Genomic DNA, 9000 nt, shown 5'->3' with positions numbered 1-9000 from the left:
TAGGAGGTGCCTAAAACAGGATTCTCGGTAGAGATTAGAAGCAAAAAAACAAATGATATTACTATACCGAACTAAAGAAGCTTACTTTTAGCACTTTGAAAATTTTGAAAATTGAAAAATACTCAGTTGAAATTTGAATTTGAAAAAGTCAATTTCAAAGTGAGCATATTTAACCTCCACAACTTTCCCCTCGTAGCCAAACAGGGTACTAGAGAAAGCACGAGTGAAACACTTAATTCTATTTAGTGGCGTTAAAAATAGAGGTTTGAGAAGCAACGATCTGACTCTGTTGGCCTAAAACGTGGATGCTCAATCACTAGATATTGATTTGCAGAACATTAAAAAATTAAGCTTAAAACAAACATTGAGATGAATCTAAAAAATAATTAAAAATCAGTACGAGCAAATAAAAATTAAACTCTTAAAACAAAATGCAAATGAACTTAAAACAAAATGACTACGAAAATGGCTCTTACAAAAATTAAATTTCAAGTAAAAAGGGAAGAAACGTACCTGAATAAGCTGGAGAGTGAAGACCAAAGGTTTGAAAGATCGGCGCAGTAACGAGAGGTTTGAAAGAAAAAAATTTATGTATAAACTTATCCCTAATATTTGGTTAAATTACAAGTTATATCTTATACAATATTAAGATTTATAAATTAGTCTATAAAATTATATCTAAATTCATAATGATCCAAAATTTAATGGATATTTAGCAGGGCGGGCGGATGTAGGGTGGGTAAGGTCTCACACCCATTACCCGCCCACTACCCGCGACGGATACCACTTTTTAAATCCACACCCGCCCACTACCCACTAAAATTATACCCATCCTCGCCCCAATTGGAGCGGGTGCGGTGCGGAATACACGAAATTGTATCTGTTTGCCATCTCTACTTCTACTCGATTAATCATAGCAGGAGGAGAGATTAATAAGAATTTTAAAGCAGTGATAATACCTTGGCATTAAGAAGAGGACAACTTAAATGGAGGCCATGCCTCTAGTAGAAGTGATGAGTAGTAATTGATCATTTTCCGAAGATGACATAGCACATAAATTCAGATTTCCATTTGCTTCCACCGAAGCAGGAAACTCGGAGTGGTGACTTTCTGTTGACTTTTCAGGGGAAGCGAAAGGGCTATCAGGAAGTGCATGCTCTATACTGCTCTAGTGACATCTATCGGAAATGGAAATGAAAACAAATGAGAAAAACAACAGAAAGATAACCAACTTTAGAAGTGTATAGAAGACTGCAGTGTGCAATAAGATCCAATTGAAAATAAGCGACATATGGAACCAGTACTGGTTGAAGTTTTATCTAAATATCAAGATTAGGTTCCATGTTAAAGGGCATCCGACAACTTACCCTCTGGGATTTCCAACTCCACCTTTCTGAACACAAGCTGAATTGACTTCTTCCTCCTGCTGTGCAGCATTCAGGGTTACAGGAGCAGCAGCAGCAGCAGCTGTATTACCACCATTGACTGCCACAAGAAATAATATAACTTTAACAACAGCAAAGCCATTTTTTTCCCCTGCATTCCTCGACTGAATTTCAAACATATTGAACAACTAATTTTGATTTTATTCTTTTTTTCCTGGACATGAGAAAAGGAAACTTATCCACACATTCTCATATACGTAACCACCAAAGTAAGATTTACAAATCCAACAAAAAAATAATAAGGGATAGAACAACTAAGGCTGATTAGAAACCTATCGAGACTTCTTTTTTAATGCTGTCTGATGAAGATTTTGACTGTCATGGGAATGAGCAGGCAAGGAAACAGATAGGCTGCAGTGATGATGATGAATGCCATCATTCTTGAAGTCCGAAGTTGCAAGTTCACCAACCTTCTCCTTTGCAGTTCAATAGCCTGCTGGAGATCAGCTTGATCTTCAAATTCCCTTCTCAACATCATCTCAGGAGCATTGTAGAACTTCTTTGCCCCTGCGTGTAAAGAGAAAAAGAAAAAAAAATCAGAGAAACAACCATCTGAAGCATTCTGTTTCCCGACCTTTGATTTCGTGAAAACAAATGAGTCGACAACCACCCTACGAAAAACTATGTTTGTTTGCTTACCAACACGAGGGTCGTATGGCTCTCTAGAGTCAAGCCTTGAAGGCCTTGAACATAAAGAAAAGTTCCCCTTCTCTAACTGTTGCAGGTATTGCCTCCTGCAATTGGTCAATTATCAGTTACAAATTCATCGCATGATGATGGCCAGAAGTAAGAAAAATTACGAATAAGAGAAAATGCCTTACTTGTCAGGAACTTTTCCCTTTTCCTTATAGGGTTTAACAAGTACACGTGAATCACTAATGTAATGGGGGTTTCCTCTGGCCAAAATGCGCTTCACAGTCTCTGGATGAAAAAAAGTTACAAAACCAAACATTCGCTTGTGCCGATATGGAATCCTCACATCTTGCACTGGTCCAAACAGGCTTTAAAAGATACAATTGGACTAATGCAAGTTCACAAAATTAAAACTTTAAGAAATTTATAAGCATTATTAGTTTAGAACGAAGAAAACCCCTTTAGGAGTCTTTAGAATTTTGCTTCAAAATTAACAACAGCAGCATACATTAAGATGGAAGTTTTAGCTAACATGGGTGAATATAAAACAGGGTTCCCAATATTCTCAATTCACTAGAAGTTTCAAAACTGTGTTTATGGTATAGCAATACAACGTCCAAGGTCAAATTGCAGCATTTATACACCAATAATCAATCTCTAGGCACCGAAACACTAACTGTCCCTATTCACCAAGGCTTATCACACAGCATAGTTGCAAGTTTGACCAGTAAACAAAGATCCCGTAAGCCTTAACATCACCTTTCTCATGGGAAAACAGGTTTTCTTATCCTTTGCTTGTCATTTCTTTAATGCAGGGTTTGGTAGGAGTATTATTTTTTCCTTATGTTTAGTATGAGTTAGCAATAAACTAATTTCGCATAGTAATTTTTAGCCACAAACGTGACTTGCTTTGGACAAAGAAAATGAATAAATTTAGCTTAATTTGAAGAATTCTCATATTTTACTTGAGTTTTTACTCATCTTTCTAATTACAAGTTTAGATTTATACTACTTCATTATGTTATGAAAAACTATCTTAAAACTCATGTAACCTTTCCCTAGTACTAATTTAACCAAACGGGGCATAAATGTGATATAAAATTGACTTTGACGAACATATGATCTTTCCTTGGGGTGAGGAGGACTAACTCTATGTAATTCTAAATCTTGAAGAATTTCCTCATTGAAAAAAAAATGCTGAAACTACCGATTCTTTAACTTCCCATATATCCTCCAGCACCAACGTAAAAATAGAAGACAACGAAGCATTTTCGTTAAAAAAAAAGACAGTGAAGCATTGCATAAATTAAATAATTCGAGTCTATGCTAAAGAAATGTTAAGAAAATAAAACATGTTTTAGAAGCAAATATGCAAACTCCACTGAAATACGCCTCCAGCATTTTGTATAGACCATTTACCACCAAAAGCATTATTGACATTTGACATGTCCATTATATAATCAGTTCGAAGATGGATCATATATTTAACTGATCATTCCCTCCTAACCTGAAGAGTAGAACAGCAATCGAATTGAGCTCAAGATGGTTATTCTACTCAAACACATTAACAAATATTATACACTATACTGGGATAAAAAACTAAGAGATTAAACGTGGTAAGCAATTAAGAATATTGTAAATCACCACGAAAAACCGTAGTGTATAGCAAAACAGATACGTGAGCTACAAGAAGATAATACAAATCACACTACCAAAAGGCAGAAGGGGCTGTAAACAACCATGGACTTCCAGCCATTCCATATATAATCATAATGAGATTAAACCGATACATTTCAACAGTCACTACTCATGAAGGGGAAAAACGGAATACATCAAAAGTTAAAGGCCAATCTTCTTTCAGCATGTAAAATAAGGTGTCCAACGATTAAAAGCTGAATTTTCACCCCTTAACATTTAAGTTGATATTATCCTTGTGATGCGGGCAAATGCTGTGGTAATTATAGATTTTAACATAAACATAGAGATCACGACCCCAAAAAACACTGATTAAACAGCATGGTAAGGATGCCAAACTGCATACTGTGGAAAGTAGTACCATAGCAATGTTTATTAAAGAAATTGCAAAAACACCAACAAAAAAAATCAATGGACTGTGGGTAAATAAATAATTCAATTGCAGCTCCTCATTCAACAACATGCATATGGACTGGAGAGTACTAATAAATTACATATATGCTCAGCCACCCAGACTATATCTAAATGCAACTGATACCTGAAATAGTTAAAAACATCTTCATTTTTAAATGTACTATCAGCTGGAAAAGTCAGGTAAATCTGATTAGAAGCTGAGTAAGCCTTTTCTACCAATCCCATTGCCAAAAACTCATTTTTCTCAAATCGGCCCTGGGCAAACTTGGAAGTTTCCTCACCCAACATTGATGCAGCAGCTCTGCAACACCACGATGTATCAAATGAAAAGAACTTAAAACCTAGCAAAAAGGAAGACCATGCTAGTACTCCCATCAAAATAAGGCCAACAATTATCTTACAAATAAAATATGCATGTGCTGAGGCAAACTTAAATTGATGAACTTTATGCCCCAAGTCAACGAAAAAGAAAGACAAAGGCCAAGCCAAGAAATGTCTTTACATAGCAGAAAGCGTAAACCACAACCGAATATAAATAAAAATGCTTAAAAGAAACCACCTCATAGTAACAAATCCAGGAAAGAAACGCCAAAAAGATAATACATAAATGAACTCCTAATAACTTTTATGTAAGACCAGAACAAACCCTTGTTGTGGATTCTGTATCCATCAGGATAAGCCCAAGGTTAGAACTAAAAATAAGAAACTTAGACATAAAATAGCCAAAACAAAGAAACTTAGACATAAAATAGCCAAAACAAAGGTCAGACAGCAGGAAACAGAAACGGGGAATCTTCAATACACCTCTGGGCCTCAGTGTGCTGTTGCAACAGAGTATTCATGTTTGTTTTATAAGGTAATGGAGAAGAAACTCCATCCATCAACTGAGAAGCTTGCTGATGAGCAGCTGCTCTTTTTCTCATCATTTCCTCGTGTTAATGATAAAGAAGACCCATTTTACTAGGTGAACCAACAACACCATCATTAACATCAACATTATCTGCTAAACCACCAAGACCATGTGTGAACTTGCAATTATCGCCGTTCCTACAAAAACCTCTAGGAGAATAAAGACAAGGCTTGTAAACACCAAATCCGCCGGCTTCTTCAGCTGTGCCGAAACATGCGTCACTTTCTGAAAAACTCCTATGGCCAATAAAGTCCTCATTCTTAGAAGAGGAAGAAACATTCAAGAAAGAAAAATAGTCGCGCATTTGATTCTCATCGACTAAATCAGTATTGGTATCCCCAGTCCTTGGAGTAACTAAGAGAGACCCAGAGCGAACATTTTCATAAGAAAGAAAAGGACTTGACTGTGGACTACTATTAGGAGACCATGAAGGCGCCTTCTTTGAAAAATCCGAGAACCCATTTATCGGAATGATACTATGGGACAATGGAGGAAGTGGCTTTTGGGAATTGTTAGTGTTGTTGGGACTTGAGATTGGGTTAAAATGAGTAGAGAAAGTGTTTGAAGAAAGTCTTAAGTGAACTTTAGCCTTGAAAACAAGGGACTGCAAAAGGGTTACAGGACCAAAGGCTAAACGTAATAAACCGCTGTCGGCTAAGTCCTTGATAAGGATGTAACCCATGATTTTAGAAGCATTTTCTGGGTCTAAAACCTTGATTTTGCTGAACAAAACGTTGGTTGTGTCGTAAGGGTCCATGGAGGAGGCTCTACAGGTTTCTCCTCTCGTCTATGTTTGTTCGGTTTGACAGAAACTGTGGAGTTAAGAGAGGAAGTTATACTATGGGACAGCCTTAATACAATGATAAGGAAATGCGTTACTGATTTTATTATTCTTTTAATAAATTTAATAAAATATTATCTAAAATATTATTATTTTTATCTAAAATATTAATATTTTTAACATTTTTAATAAAATGTCCAATAATAATAAAATAGTAAAAAAATAATATTTTAAGTACTAAGGTGAGGAAGAGAAAAGTAAGTGAAAAGAAGTAACGTTTGTGGGTTTCCGAAGTTTTATTTATTTTTGAGTAAATTATACAGTTGTTTGATTCACAAAATATAAATTTATCATTTGAAATAAGATTATCAAAATGTTATATTACTTAGCACATTATTGAAAAATTATATTATATTGTTTGATTTATTTAACGAAAATATAATATTACAGTGGTAGAATAAAAAATAAAAAATAAAAAGAATGTATATTTTATTAAATTTTCATTAAGACGGATTTTTTTATGAAAGTTAATAAAAAAATATATTTTTTATTATTTCTAATTTATATTTTTGTATACAAATAATTTAATATATTTTTTATTATATTTAATTTTTTATTTCTATAAATATATTAAAACATATTTACGTCGGTGTAAATATGTGTTTATTTTTAAGTTGAGAGATATACATACTTATACCGGTGTAAGTATATGTTTATTTTTAGGTTGAGAGATGTAAAGACTTACATCGATGTAAATATGTGTTAATTGCTATACTTTTTATTTATGTTACATGTATGAGTTTAAAAACAAAATATCATATTAAATTATATGAAACAATTAATAGAAAAATATTAAAAAATATATAATATAAAAACCTTTTACAAAAATTAATCATAAATAATACATGTAATATATACAAAAATTTTTTTTGAATCAAACGCATATGTAAAAATAATCAAAATTAAATTAAAAAAATTGATATATTTTTATTTTATATGCATCATATTATTTTATAATAAGTATTAAAAAATCATAATTCATTAAAAATAAATAAAATAGATTTATACTCGTGTAATTGTCTACACTGTGTTTTGCCCGGGCAGGGAAAAACTTTAATACGACTTGGGGGTTTTTCTTTGAAAATGTTTTGGAGTCGACATCGACCTTTTGGGTTCGGTAGGTCGAATACCTAAAACTTTCAATTTTCAACTGAAATAAAAAAGAATATAATAATTTCTCCTAAGAACTCAAGATTCAAATAATTTTAGTTGGCCAAAGAAAGAAATAAAGACAATTTATCCAAATTATATATATGATTAGAAAATATAACGGATGTTCAATTATTTAAAAATATCAAGACCAAATCCCTAATAAAAATTAGACGAATTATCTCGACAAGCTTAAATAAAAGAACATTTCCTTTTCTATTTAATCTTGATTAATTTAAGCATACTCGATTTTTAGGTTTTTTTCTAGTAGGATATTTATTTATTTTAAAATATCAAATTAGGACATCTAGTTACTTTAAGACGGTCATTTCTTAATATTTTAAAATAAATAAATACTACTTTTAATCCAATTAAGAAATTAATTGAGTTATGCTTATGAGGCTTTCGTATATATTCGAAATGTCTAGATCTATATGCACAATCAAATTTACAAGGAAAACTCAAAAAAAATAAAAATACCAATTAGGAACAAATAAATGAAAATTAAATGCAACTCAATGCTGGAAGTAAACTTTGACTAATTAACAAGTGAATACTTAAAATATAAATAGTATGAATCATAAATAATAACAAGTACAATAATGTGCTAACTAGGGCTAAAATCGAAAGATATAAAATACTAAGTTCAAAATAAGAAACTTAAAAATATACGAGTAAATGTTGAAAATTACTATTAAATACAAAGACATTTAAATAAATACATACATATGGTACATACACATAAAATACATGAGAATATGAAACATACACATATATTAAAATACAAGACCAAAATGCAACAAATAAGAAAAGCAGTACCAAATCAGGAATAAATATTGACTAAAATAAAATAACAGATAATCAAGTGTCAAAATTAAAAATACATAAAACATGAAATATGACATATCAATGACTAAATTGAAATTAATAAAACTAAGTGCTAAAAACAAAATTGTAGACACACTTTTTCTAACCATATATATATATATTATTCTCATTATTTTATTTAATAAACATTCTTTTTTCTTTATAGGCCCAAACCTAGTTACAAGAAAATCAGTAACCCATTACACAAATCAAGGCCCAAGTATAAGCAAACCCAACAACCAATACCAACACTGATCTAGTGGAGCCCCGAATCGATCCACTTGTGCTCAACCCGATCCGAAAAACTAGGATTTCCAGAACCCTAGTTCACTCTCATCCTCTTTCTGCGCGGCCAGTAAGATTCACAGCCGCACGCCTATCCCCCGTTTTTTCCGACGAACGTGACTCCAAAGCAACCGAAAAATAAACCACAATCAAGCAGAGAGTTTAGTTTCATTAGGACTCTTTCAAACTAAAAATAATATTTTATTTTCATTATAAAAATACATGTAAATCAATCGAAAAAATACATTGGAAAGCACTAGGAAATACATACGAAAAATCACGGTGAAATCCACAAAAGATCGAAGTTTTGTACGAACTCGAAGCTAAATAAAAAAGGTATAATTTTTACCTTTATTTCGGTTGGTTTTTGTTGTTTGCATACTCCATTTATTTGCTTGGCCCGAAAAGTACCAAAACCGCCTATGATCGGGGGAGGGCAACCAAGGAGTTTTCCTCATATCTCGCCCTCCCGAGGCGTTTTTTTGAAAGAAAAAAAAAACCACTTTGATATTCGAAGAGAAGAAAAGAAATTTTTTTTAAAAATATTATTTTTTTACCACCGCCAATGAACGGCGGTCGACAAGACGGTGGCCGACCGATTCTGGAAAACACGGCGGCGTGTTCATAGACTGGATGAACAAACGAGAGAAAAATGATAGTGGCCTTTGTTGTTTGCAAATGAAAAATGAAGCAATTTTTTATTAAATGTTGGGTTATATACTAACCCGCTAGACCGACCCGACCCGAGTGGATCCCCTAGG

At 32.9% G+C, this 9000-nt stretch overlaps 1 pseudogene; it reads right to left on the bottom strand.

Moving 5' to 3' along the window:
- Window positions 1-902: 902 nt before the first annotated feature.
- On the bottom strand, window positions 903-5911 carry LOC120115264 (annotated as a pseudogene).
- Between the last annotated feature and the right edge of the window lie 3089 nt (window positions 5912-9000).

This window comes from Hibiscus syriacus, unplaced genomic scaffold (genome assembly GCF_006381635.1).
Source record: "Hibiscus syriacus cultivar Baekdansim isolate YM2019G1 unplaced genomic scaffold, ASM638163v2 tig00110260_pilon, whole genome shotgun sequence".
NCBI classification, from domain to species: Eukaryota; Viridiplantae; Streptophyta; class Magnoliopsida; order Malvales; family Malvaceae; genus Hibiscus; species Hibiscus syriacus.
This window is presented reverse-complemented; position numbering and strand designations above follow the sequence as displayed.